The 12,964-nt window shown below is 40.9% G+C and overlaps 1 protein-coding gene across 6 annotated transcripts in view; it reads left to right on the top strand.

Annotated features, from left to right (window-relative positions):
• The first annotated feature begins 2,331 nt into the window (after window positions 1-2,331).
• The window catches only part of WNK3 (WNK lysine deficient protein kinase 3), a 2,095,067-nt gene continuing 2,084,434 nt past the window's right edge, over window positions 2,332-12,964 (top strand). For 3 of the 6 annotated variants that reach the window (XM_069645316.1, XM_069645315.1, XM_069645313.1), the window contains exon 1: window positions 2,544-2,721. The gene's annotated coding sequence lies outside the window, so the exon portion shown is untranslated. Of the gene's footprint in view, window positions 2,406-2,543; window positions 2,722-12,964 lie in introns of those variants that run through there. The other 3 variants (XM_069645318.1, XM_069645317.1, XM_069645314.1) reach the window with 2 other exon arrangements.

Genomic DNA, 12,964 nt, shown 5'->3' with positions numbered 1-12,964 from the left:
GCAGCTCACTGGCTCCCTGTTAAAGAACGCATCAGTTTCAAAATCAAATCCTCACCCTCACCCACAAATGTCTCACTGTCACAGCACTGTCATATCTTGCGCAAACTATATCCAAACCTGTTCACTCTAGACCTATCAGGACCCACTAAACCAACCTTTTACACACTCCCTACATCAACAGGTCAAAAGCGGGTGCATTAGGTTTCCCCTATATAGCTGGCAAGCTATGGAACGTCCTACCCACAGACATCAGAACAGAAAACTCTCTCCTCACCTTCCGCAAAAAACTCAAGACCTTCCTCTTCTTCTGACCCTCTGTATGTTCTGCTATATCTTCATGCCTGTATTTATGATTGCAATTTTTCATCACATCTGTAACTAAGTAAACGGTCTGTAACCAGCGCCACAATGCCTCCGGGCTGCTGCGCGTTTAACAAATGCGAATAAATAAATAAATAAAATAATGCATTTTCAACAAAAACAACTCAATGAAAGAAGAATTAATAAAAATATATATATATATGTGTTGGTGGGATAAGGGGTTAAAACTGGTGGGGAAGGGTTTGGGGTAGGGTTTTAAGCATGGGGAAAATCAGTATTTTTTTCGTTGTTTTTGTTTCGGTAAAATTGTATTCTTTACTTTGCAACTCAGTAAAATCACATGGATCCATCTGGGGAATAATTGCTAAGATTTTGTTTGTAACTATCATTATTATGTTTCCTTTTACCACCATCCAATTGCCTATTTAAATATTGTATTGCCTGTTATTTTTAATCTTTTATAATTTCCTGTTTGTCTGGTAATCCTCTTTCCTTTGTTTTTTAATGTCTTCCTCATTAAAAAAATAATACATTTTGTAATTGGTTATAGTTTAATTTTGCTGCTGCACCAAGAAACATTTTTAAACAGGAATAAAAGGCCATTTAATGCTTAACACATTGGGCCTCATCATCAGTTTGGTGCTATCTCTGCGGTAAATCTGCTAAAATACCACCAAAGATTTTACTGTTACTGCTGCTGGTCTGGCGGAATTACTGCCGGATTACAGGTGGTGGTATGGCAATGGTGATCCCCATTTATGGAGTCCATAGGACTTTTATATATCAAACAAGTGATCAGGGTGAGCCCGGATAAGCAAAGACCCACTATTTAATAATACTTTAAATTGACAAACAGAAATAATGTTAAATGCAGGTTACAATTGGCACAGGTAAGTGAACAACAGACATTCCCAATAAACAGACATTTACTGATATACAATAGTACAGATTAATATATTTACCAAGGAGACATCCTAACATTACAACCCATTACACATTGCACGGGGTATTATATTGACATCGGTCAAACTCATACTTAGTGAATAGTATTCAAGATTAGAACTATGTGGTAATAAAAAGTCGACACAACTGTGTTTCGGCCTTTCAGCGAAGGTGGACGGCTGTAAATTTAATGGCCTTCATCAGGACGGGGAATTGTGGTGTAGGCTCGGTCAGGAGTATCCTGTGATGATGATCGTACTTGACTGAATGCAGTACGTGCAATCTGACTCTTGGCAGGCTATGGGAGATGAGCTGTTCTGGTGCCAGTCTACTCGAATTGGACTCTGTAGTGGAGTGCTGGCAATGCACTGTCCGCTCTCGGGAGCGTTTGTCTTCTTTCGACTAAATGCATTCTCTGTGCTAGCCAGGGGCGCCTCTAGTTGTTCCTGGGGTCCACAGGATTCCATGAGTTTTTCAGTGGAATTACCGTCAGCCGTAATTCTGCCAAAAAGACTGTTTTTTGGCAGAATGTTTTCCTCCACCTTACCTCCAAATCCATAGTTTTACCACAGTTTTTGGCCACGTTGTCAAATTCATAATGAGCCCCATGATCCCGTCAATCCATTCCAGAGGTCATGATTGCAGGAGTGCCAAACGTTCGTTCAAAATACTGTAATACCTTTACAATGCAAAAGGTACAACCGTGTCCTCATCAGTGCTAAAAGCAAATAACCTAAGTGATATCATTTAATGGAAAAAGCCCTGGCCTATACACCATAATTACATTATTTAACGTGCTAAATTGTTATCCAGAAATATAAGCATAACAACCCAAAAACGGTATTAGATAACATCAAAACTGCAAATAAGAAGAGAATTGTATACATTAACAATAATAATAATAATAGACACAGGAATGCTCTCAATTTTTTTGTTATAAAGAGGGTTCAGTGAGGCAGACGAACTACAATCCCCATGAGTAAATGAGTCGAAGTATAAGGCCTAAAGAGGCACAGTTGGCCATTGTAAAAAAGCGGGGAGCCTCATTGGCTATCTTCCCACATGACCAGAAGGTGGGCGGGTGCCTACTGTCTGGTCGCTTCTAGGTTTGTGAAAGCCGCGAGGCGCGCGACGACCGTTAGGTGAGAGCGTGCGCTCCCGTATGTGTGATGGTGATGTCTCCCTGGTATCAGTATAAAGTGCGCAGGCGCAGTTGCCTTGGGTACAGAGTGAAGTCTTACGTCTCTCGTTTTGTGTGTGTGTGTGTTGCTCGCGCTGTACTCAATGAAAGCTTTCTGTGGTGCAGACTGCGCACGCGTCAGTCTCGTGTCTTCTACTCCCTCCCTTTCCTACAGCCCACTGCTCGCGCTTCCTCAGACACAGAGCGCGCCCCCGAGGAAAGAAAGAGGGAGGCCGGTAACTGAGAGGGGGCTGTGATAGAACCATCCCGGCGAACAGGTATGGGGGGGGGCTTTATGGGGTTGTGAGGTGGGCGGAGTTATTGTGCCCACTTTTGAAGGGTTGTGGCAATGAACATAATGTTCACGGGAAGTGAACGTCAGGCTTATAATGTAAAACCTTCAGTGTGAAGGGCTGGTAACGTGTGCCTCCCTAATGTGAGCTGCGTCTAGTAATGTGTGCAAGCTGTATTATTATCAGGGATTTTGTCATTCATTCCTCGCCCTTCGTTCAATGGAACGATAGGTATAACCTACCCCGCCCCCACTTGTATGAAGAGGCAGGTAGGATCGTAATTATGTGCTCCCCTCCGCATCTTGTATGAAGGGCAGGATTTGTAATATTGTTCAACCTAGGTATGGGTTTTAGGTCCTGATCCTTCGATGTGTTATGGCTGCACTTGTGATTCTGGTCCTCCCTGGGGTGAATGGCAGACTTGTATCGTCTGTGCCCAGTGCTCCTGTTTCTGGGGCAGTGAGCCCCAGGCAGGGAGGGTCCCTTTGACCGTTCTTCTATGAATGGTCTATGTAGTTCTTCCGTATCGGTGTCTGACTGGGTAAACTCTTTTGAAAAGTGTATCCCTGACCCATTTAGACATCTCTTATCATGGCATTGACTTCCAACGCACAGCAGTTTACGACTTTCTTGTAGAAAAGGAAGAGCCTATAGTTTTAACTTTATTGGAGAGGTATGTCTTAAGTCTTGGGGAGCTCTATTCTGTTTAGGTGTCTTAATTCCATAATCGGGAATTCTTTTCAGTCCCACTGACAATTCGCAACAAGGCATCTTGACGTTCGAGTGGACTTTTCCAGGTTAATGTCAGGAGTGGAAAAGATGAAGAGATTGTTTGCTGTATAATTATTTTTTTACTAGATTGCATACATTTCTGACTTCTAATGGCAAGCCTGCGGGTGAATTTTGGTTTAAAGTGTTGCCAATCTGAATCGGATCTCCAGTTTATGCTTTCCTGATGAAATGCTTAGTGGGGCCAGCAAAATGAAGTCCAGCTCCTCTCTCCTGCGGGGCTAGCAATGCTGCGTGACAGCAATGAAGCGTTAAGTAAATGTTTGCGTTCCTGTTGTGATAGATGCTATTGTTTCGACTCAAGATAGTGATTTGTAATATATATATATATTTTTTTTTGCATGCCGTTTGTGGTCCAAAAAGTGTTGATTGCATTAACTTTTCAGTTCTCAGGCATGGTCCCCCTTGTACGAGCGTCTGAGACTGGACATACCCCATGGAAGTTATTTTGCCAAATGAAGTACAGTGGGGAAATATCAATATAATTGAATTTTGGTGTTTAATTATGAATACAATGATGATAAAAAAAAAAATGTATGGTCAGGGCGATTCCTCCATTGAAATTGTCAAACATTTGTTCATGTATAATTTGTATATTTTAAATTCTTGTGAAGAGATGCTCAAAACTGAAGTTTTTGAGGGAATTTTGTCTAATATTAGACTAATTTCTTTAAGCAACTGAAGGTTTCTGTAAAATATAAGGTATTGTATTAGTGTCAAACGATGTAATCGGTGGAAGATTTGGTGTAAACTACATGGCTTCATGTTTTATAAAATAAAAACATGAACACACTATGAAATTGCTGCTTTTAAAATAAAGGAAATTTCTGTTGCCTAGACATCAGTGACATATTAATAAATAGCTTGATTTTTTTATATAGCACTTGCTGATGTAAATCACTTTGCCATTAAAATGGTATTCATTTTAATAGTAACAAGGGGGCAATCTGCTTCCAGTGTGAAATGGAGTGTGGCCTGTCTCGTGGGGATTTAGGCTTGTAACCTGAAGGGTTGGCAACAATTAATGCATTACACCACTGAGCAGTACTCCCATGTAACATGTTGCCCAATTCATTCCCATATACAGGAACTTATCTAATAAAGGCAAACGGTACGCCCCCTTTAGTTGTGTTTTTTATTTTTTTAGCATTAAACGCTTTTTGTGCTAATGATATATGGTACATGGGGCTGTTTTGTTAGATGGATAAAAGTTGCCTTTTATATAGTGATGCATGCCAACATTCCTCCTAATTTTAAGTGCAGTTGTGATAGCAGTTAATACTTGATTTAATGATACTCCATTTAATCTCCCTCGGAAGGATGAATTGCAGAGTGGGCTCTTCTGACGTTCAGACCTGCTAAGTGCAGGTTTGATTCATGTCCGCGGTGAGTGCTTAATATTTGAGCTATACAGCTAAACAAGTTACAGGCTTGTTTTGGACTTCGAGCCAGCTTGTAGTGTAGCCCCTTTAATCCTTCTGATGTAGATTAAGAAAGCCCCTCGATCTCCCCAAGGAAAGAAATATAATCTTTTTTGGAAAGTTGATGGGAGAATAGCTCCATGATCAATGTCGGGTTTGGACTCGGGCTGTTTTTATAGTGGCTTGGTTATAGCTACATAGGTTCTATAACCCAGGGTGTTTAAAGCAGTATTATTGCAGGGTTTCGAATCCTTTTACCTCAATTTGTGGATGATCTACAAAAGTACACAGATTTTTCATTTTATTTGTCTATGGTTCAAAAAAGAACCTTTTACAAAACACATATCAATATATATAAACAATTCCAAAGGTTAACATTTTTAAACTCATACATATTATATAAAACAATCCTATCATTCAATACACCTAAAACAATGAAAAAGCTGAAAAAACCCAGAAACAAATCTAACAATACGTACAGTAACTAATTACACTTCTTAGTTTACCAATTCATTTACAATGCATGGGTATTTTCCAATTCATTTTTAATCTGCTTCAAGAACCAAACTAAAGCAAAAATCAGTGACCTGTGATTTCCATTCATCATTCTAGCCCACAGGGCTTCAAGACAGTCTTCAAAATGAATGTTGGCAAATTTCATTAACAAATTAGTTTGATGTGTTTTAAAGTGAGGACAGAATAACACTAGGTGTTTCTATAGGTTCTTCAGACTTGTAAACAACATTTCAAGTTAACTGCTTCGCCTTTTTCATTATTCCAATATCCAGACCTTTCCCTTGTGTAAAATTGGTTAAGTTTGAACCTCCATATAGTAGTTCCTAGTGAGGTTACACGGAAAGGACTCCAGATAGCTGTGTCGCAGAGTTTATTTATTTTTTTTGTGTGTAAATTTAGAGTATTCAGTATATGATTTGTACTTTTTTATATCTTCCAGGGTCCGACACCAGTCGTGTTCGAATAGTTTTTTTTGCGTAACCATGTCTTAAACACAAGTGATCAGATGTTAAATTGACCTCCTGCATTTCTCGGTGATACAGATTAAGAGAGCGTGTACATTGTTCAGAAGTAAATTATTTCGCAAATCTTGGTATAGGGAGTTAGTGGGAGGGGTAATCATTTTTGCATAATTCGACAATTGTCTCCATTCCCTTCTTGTAGCGAGAGCAATCATACCGAACTCGTGTCTGATTATGCTATTTGGAAATGCAGCTGGGAAATGCATAACCGATTTCAATATCGGTCCTTGCAGTGAGTCTAAGGTTTTGTTCATATTAAGTATACATATATCCAAGCAATATAAGAGCACGCTTTCCACCTTTTAAATTAAAGAAGTCAATTACTGGGACCAGTGAATATTTACAGTATTTCACATAGATTATTTTAAACTGCGAGAGAAGAGGTCTAACTCTTAAATTTAATTGCTCAGCCCATAACTTAATTGAGTTCTTATCAGATAGATAGTATTAGTAATCAATGGAATAGTAGTATTAAGAATTTTCCATTGGTATTATTTATTCTTTAAAGCAAAAGTCATAATAGCCGTTTTAAACGGATTTGGACTCAAGTTATGAACTCTTGCAAATTTTTCTAATATATTTTATTTGGAGTCCAGCTGGAGTAGGGTCGAAAATAATGATGTCGGCGAAAGCCAGCCATTGAAGACGGAGTGAGCCAAGTTTGGTTGAGAAAAGATTTGCTTCCACCCATGATTGATCCATGTCCGCAATATAAAGGAGCGGCTAGATTGCAGCCCTGCTTAAGATCAAGACATTTTTGTATTGGATCAGTGGTGCCACCTTCACCAGTAATCCTTATTCTATATGCTGTGTGCGTATGCAGTTGACAAGCCAATAGATAAATAGCAGGGGAATACCCAATTTCACCAATTTGGATCACAAGATATTTCGGATAACGGAATCGAAAGCTGCAGACATGTCAACAGAAAGACAACACACAGACTACACAAAACAGAACAAAAACAAAGACTGGGGGAACTCTCAATTAATGCACACATAAAGAATCAAGTAGGCAGGTCCAATAGGAGTTGCTAATCCTCAGATACACAATCACCATATAAGTCTGCAAATGGCTTCCAAAGGGCTTAATACAGATTTTCCTTACCTTGTCTCACAAACGTCACCTGTTCAAAGCTGGATAATACCAACAAATCATGAATCCAATTCTCTACTCTAGGCTTCTTCCTCGTCTTCCACACCATCAGTACTTGCTTCACTGCAACAACTAGAGCTTTATCAACCCATTGTCCATACCGATGGGAAACCGCACAACGCGCTTTACCTGATAAAAGCAACACCTGCATCGGCATCCTAGGAAAACGTATAGACAAGATCGCCTCCAGTCTATCTAACAAACCCACCCAAAATTCTAACACCGAGAACAATACCACAACATATGAATTAATGTTCCCTTCTCCTTCCCACACCGCCAACACAAATCATAATCAGCCAGTCCTAGTTTATACATGCGCAACGGAGTCCAATAAAGATGCCCTAACACCTTCAGATGAATCAACCGCAACCTCGGATCCAACCTGCTTCTATACCCCACATGGATTCCCATTCCTCTTCCGTAATATCACAACCTAACTCCTGTTTCCACTTCTCCAAAGCTTTTCTGCCAGCATCAACATCCTTAGAACATACCGGCATCAAGCTAGTATAAGTGCGTACCATCCGTGGGGATGACATAAGAATCTGACCACCCGCCGATATCTCTTCCAACGGTCCTGCCAACATAGTCAATCTTTCACTCAATAGCGTTTTCAATGTCAAACCTATTTAGTTCCCTCCTTGCCAAATGAAATGTCCTCTGCAGCTCCTCAAATGACGAAATTCGAACATCATGCACCACATCTCTGATACACAAAATCCCTTTCAAGACCCAACTCCTCCAACATAAGGGTTTATTGGCTATTTGCAAGCTCGGATTCAGCCAAATAGAGGCTCCATAGTGCAAGTACAAGTTCCCCTGAAAAAGATTCATCCACCACACCAAGACTTCTTTAGACACAGTAATAGTTGGCAGTCTACTTCCCCTCCTAGGTAGACAGCCCATTGAGGTAACAGCATGTAACGGAAAACCATTCAGCTTGTATCTTTCAATTAGCACCCAATAGGGCTCCAGTCCATCTCCCACTGAAAAATAATATGCAGCCTTTTTCAAAATAAACCCTTTATAGTAACGTTCCAAATCTGGGTACCCAAAACCCTGCACTTAGTACTACGCATCAGAATAAACTTCGGAATCTTAGGTCTCTTCTTGTCCCCCCACAGAAAGTTCTGAAAAACTCTATCGACTCTAGCCAGCATCTTTTTCGAAAATTTCAAAGGCAAAGACTGCACAACATAAAGTACCTTTTGGTAAAAGAGTCATCTTAACAGCGTTGATCTTAGCCCAAATCCCCATTGGTAATCGCTCCCATCTTCTAATATCTGCATTCAAAATAGCCCCCAACTTTTCTACATTGAATTCCACCATTTTTTTGACATCCCATGTCAGATAAAAACCCAAATACTTCATATGTGATGTAGTCCATTTACAATGCCAACCCAAAAAACAATCACGCACACAAGTACTCGTAATCGGAAACACCTCTGTTTTGTCCCAATTAATTTTATGTCCCGACAACTTACCCACCCTATCAAAAACACTCTTCAGAACTACACTACTACGCTCAGGATCCGTAAGAACCACCACCATGTCATCTGCATATGAAAGGACTTTAATTTCCATATGACCACATTTTAGGCCCCGAATACCCCTCTCCCTTCGTATATACACCAGCAATGGCTCCAAAGCAAGGTTAAACAAGTAGGGTGACAACGGGCATCCCTGCCTTGTCCCCCTAGTCAATCCAGAAACCTCAGACGGAACACCATTTACCCAGTTCCTTGCCTTGGAACCGCTCTGAAGACAACCTATCGCCCCCAGAAAACCATCCCCAAATCCCATCCTCGTCATTGTAAATTGCAAAAACCTCCAACTCGCCTTATCAAATGCCTTCTCTGCATCCATAAAAATGAATGCTGCGTCTGACAAATCCTCCGGTTTTAAGCTCATTATATGAAAGTTCTAATATTGTCATATCCAAATCTGTTCCGCAGGAACCCCACCTGAGATGTATGAATCAATTTCCCCATATGTTTTTCCAATCTATTAGCCATAACTTTAGCAGACACCTTCACATCCACATTCAGCAATAAAATCGGCCGATAATTGCCACAATTATTCCGATCTTTCCCCTCCTTCGGAAGCAGGGTAATCCTCGCCTCACACATCGATTGACATAAATCACCTTCATGTATAAACATATTAAACGACCTACATAAAATTGGAGCCAAATAAGAACCACATTTCCTGTAAAACTCCACTGGAATACCATCCATTCCCGGAGATTTACCTATTCCCAACTGTCCAATAGCCAGCAAAACCTCATCCACTTCAACATCCAATTCTAGTTCTCCGCTTTGCTCCAACGTTAACCTAGGAAGGTCCAAATTTGCAAAGAAATCCTCTAATTCCACTTGAGATGGGAACACATCCTCCGACTACAGTTTCTCATAAAATCCCTTCAAATTTACAAATGTCTACATTCTTCACCATCACATCACCACGTTCATTAACTAGACTCTGAATAAATGTTTTTTCTGTCATACCCTTCAATCTACTAGCAAGAAGTCTCCCACTCCTATCCCCACATTCCCAAAACTTCTGCTTCACATAAAAAATACCCATCTCAGTCAAAAGGTCAGTCTTACTGGCCAACAACTTCCGAGTACGCAACATTTCCATTTTATCCTCAACGTTACCTGTGCATATGTCCGTTGCAAATCGGACAGCCTGCTCTCCAAATATTTCAATTCACTCAAATGTTTATTTTTCAAGTGTGCAGTTCTACTTATAAATTCCCCCCTCAATACGGCCTTAAAACCATCCCACACCACCCTGAAGTCTGCCAACCCCTCATTCTCATCAAAATACCTCTCCATTAACGTTTGGATGGTTGCACAAATCTCCTCATCATTCAAGACCCCTACTTTAAGTCGCCACCTAATAAATGTTGGAACTTCTCGATCTATAATCATCTCCAAGTCCACAAGAGCGTGATCCGAAATCCCCCTTTCCCTAATATTTACACCAACTGTTTTATCCAACAATGTGCCAGACACCAACATATAATCTATCCTGGAAAATCTATCATGTACTGGAGAATAAAATGTATATTCCTTTGAGGAAGGATGAACTTCCCTCCAGACATCCACTAAACCAAATTTCTGCAAAAAGAAATCCAACTCCTTACAAATACCAAAGTTAAAGTATCTACACTGACTAGTCCGGTCAATTTTATAATCTCTAACGCAGTTAGTCACCCCCTAAAATAATTGTTTCTCCACGCATTTCACTGAGTAAACGTGAAATATCCTCAAAGAAGCACTTACTCGGCGAACATGGTCCATATATACACCCCAACGTGATTCTCTTACCACAACACTAGATATCAACAAAAATCATCTGCCCCTCTCCGTCCATCACCACTTTATCAACACTGAATTATAAACCTCTTCTAAATAGGATGCTGACCCCTTTCGATTTAGCCAAATAACAATTAGAAAACTGTCTACGAAATTTCGAATTAAGCAGTAGGTGAATACTCATACACCACATGAGTCTCCTGTAAGAACACAATATATGCTTTTGCTCTCCACAATCTTCCCATGACTTTCTTACGCTTGCTTGGGCAATTCAAACCCTTAACATTCCAAGTCAACGCCAATAGCTAACCCATCCTCTTACAGTAAACTAATCAAAAATAGCATTGCACAGGTCCCCATCATAGGTTGAACAAGATAGTACTGAACCTAGTAATGACATATACATCTAAAAACACAAGAACCCAATCCATCACAGCACCTAAATGAGGATCCCCAGTAACAAACGACCCACAAAGACAAAACAAACACAGACCATCGAAGAACAAAACCATTGTAGTATTTGGACACAACCTCCAGAGTCCACGAGTGCACAACCCACCCGCATATAGCACATTCCAACCCATCTCCTCCAGGATCCCAGCCCAGAAACTCAACAGTAACACTAAATACCTTCTCTCCATTCAAACCCTCCAACCCGCTAACACATGTAACCCTCCCAGCAATCCCTCCACATCCTTCCAATACAGTGCTTCTCCAGAAGGATTGAAGTACCACAACTAATATTCAGCATCAAAAAAGGTCAGTGAATTGCAGCACTCCACACAAGAGCAAACAAATTTCCCCATCACATCAAGCTAGACTGAAACCAAGGCAATATCATATAAATGCCAATTCCTAATAACGTGTCAAAACAATTACATCCAAATCGCACAAACATCACTTACATCTATTCCAAACGCAAAAGCCATTTCCAGACCATTACACAAGATAACCAAACAGTAAGTATCTAAACATATCAAGTATTCGCACAGAAAATCACCCAACATATAACTAGAAACGCAGCCCACCATCCATAACCCAAAATTGCATCAATGAGTCTACACCACCCCCTCACACTTAATGCAAGAAGACGTAACGCAACCATTACCCCCCCCCCCTGCGCAGCATATGAATAGGAAAACACAGGTGCAGCATCCAATAACATACCATGGACCACCTCAATGTCAAAGTTTCAATTACCAAATTGCACAGGTAGTTGGGGGGGGATAAATATTCCAGAGAACAACAAAAACCACTATATTCCAATAATTGCAGAGCCGTTAGACGCGCCTACATGTCAGGCTATGTGGCACGGAGATGAGCTACTCCCCCATGAAACCATGATGCATTAGATATTATGATTGGAGACATGGTTACATCAACCCACCCAACACTGTCACTTCCTTAAGGAAAAAATATTAGTGCTCCAAACCGCTATTACAGATCAAATAACATCAATAAGGCCCAACTCACGGCAGTAATACAAATTACCCTACAGCCTGGAAGATGAAGAGCATACAAGCACATGGGATCACATTGGTAAAACGGAGAAGTAACCAAACAGGGACTGGCTGTAAGCAACTGGAACCAGCAAGTAGTACAACAATCCTGAAGTAATAGTTGCAGAAGCCACCCCCCTCTGCCTGATAAAGGCATCAAAGAGATGCAATCACCAACAGCCGTCAATCATAATCATACTCTGTCATAATGATCCACTCCGAGTGCTCCGTAATGCAGGTAAGCCCCCATAAGGAACTTCCTCTGCATAATATGTCTCACTGCCCAATAGAATCAAGGAAGTTGGTGGCCCCCGCAAGTTCATGAGCATGTAGCCATAATGCACAGTTTCTCAAGTTCCCTCTCTCCAAGTCACGCAGTCAAAGCTCGCTCCCACGGCACAGTCCCCGCCGACCCTTTTAGCAACATACCCACACAGCAAAGCATTTAATATTGGATGGCAGTTGGAGTACCAATAATGGTCGCGTAATAGCTCATGGCCCTAGGACGATATATAAAGGGCGAGCAGTTGACGATGTAGTCATAGGGACTCCGGCCCCAATTGTATTCCTCACCTCACTGCCACCACAGAAGCACAAGAGATCAATACCCCCGCATTCCGGGCAAACGCGATCATGTATTTTGATTCTTGTCCAGCGCCCATTCCAGATGATGAAAGAAGCCATCCAACCCATTCCGGCAGCGGGGAATGTGCAAGCGTTCATTGCATCCTAACGCTGCATTCGAAGTACATCCCAACCCGGAAGTATCAAGCGTATGACGAATAATATGCACAGATCCGGCAGGCACGTCACGTCACGTTAAGCAAGTCCATTTCTCTAACGTTTACGGTTGCGAGGTCCCGTGCAGCGAGCTACAAATTCAAATAAAAACATGCCTCAACGGCATTTGGCTAAATTATAATGCAAAAAATACATATAAGATCTGCTAATAAATATATTAAATAAACAAAACAAACTAACGCCAACAGTAGCAAACCACACTCCA

This window comes from Ambystoma mexicanum, chromosome 2p, assembly GCF_040938575.1.
Source record: "Ambystoma mexicanum isolate Mex_15411 chromosome 2p, UKY_AmexF1_1, whole genome shotgun sequence".
In the NCBI taxonomy this organism is placed as follows: domain Eukaryota; kingdom Metazoa; phylum Chordata; class Amphibia; order Caudata; family Ambystomatidae; genus Ambystoma; species Ambystoma mexicanum.
This window is presented reverse-complemented; position numbering and strand designations above follow the sequence as displayed.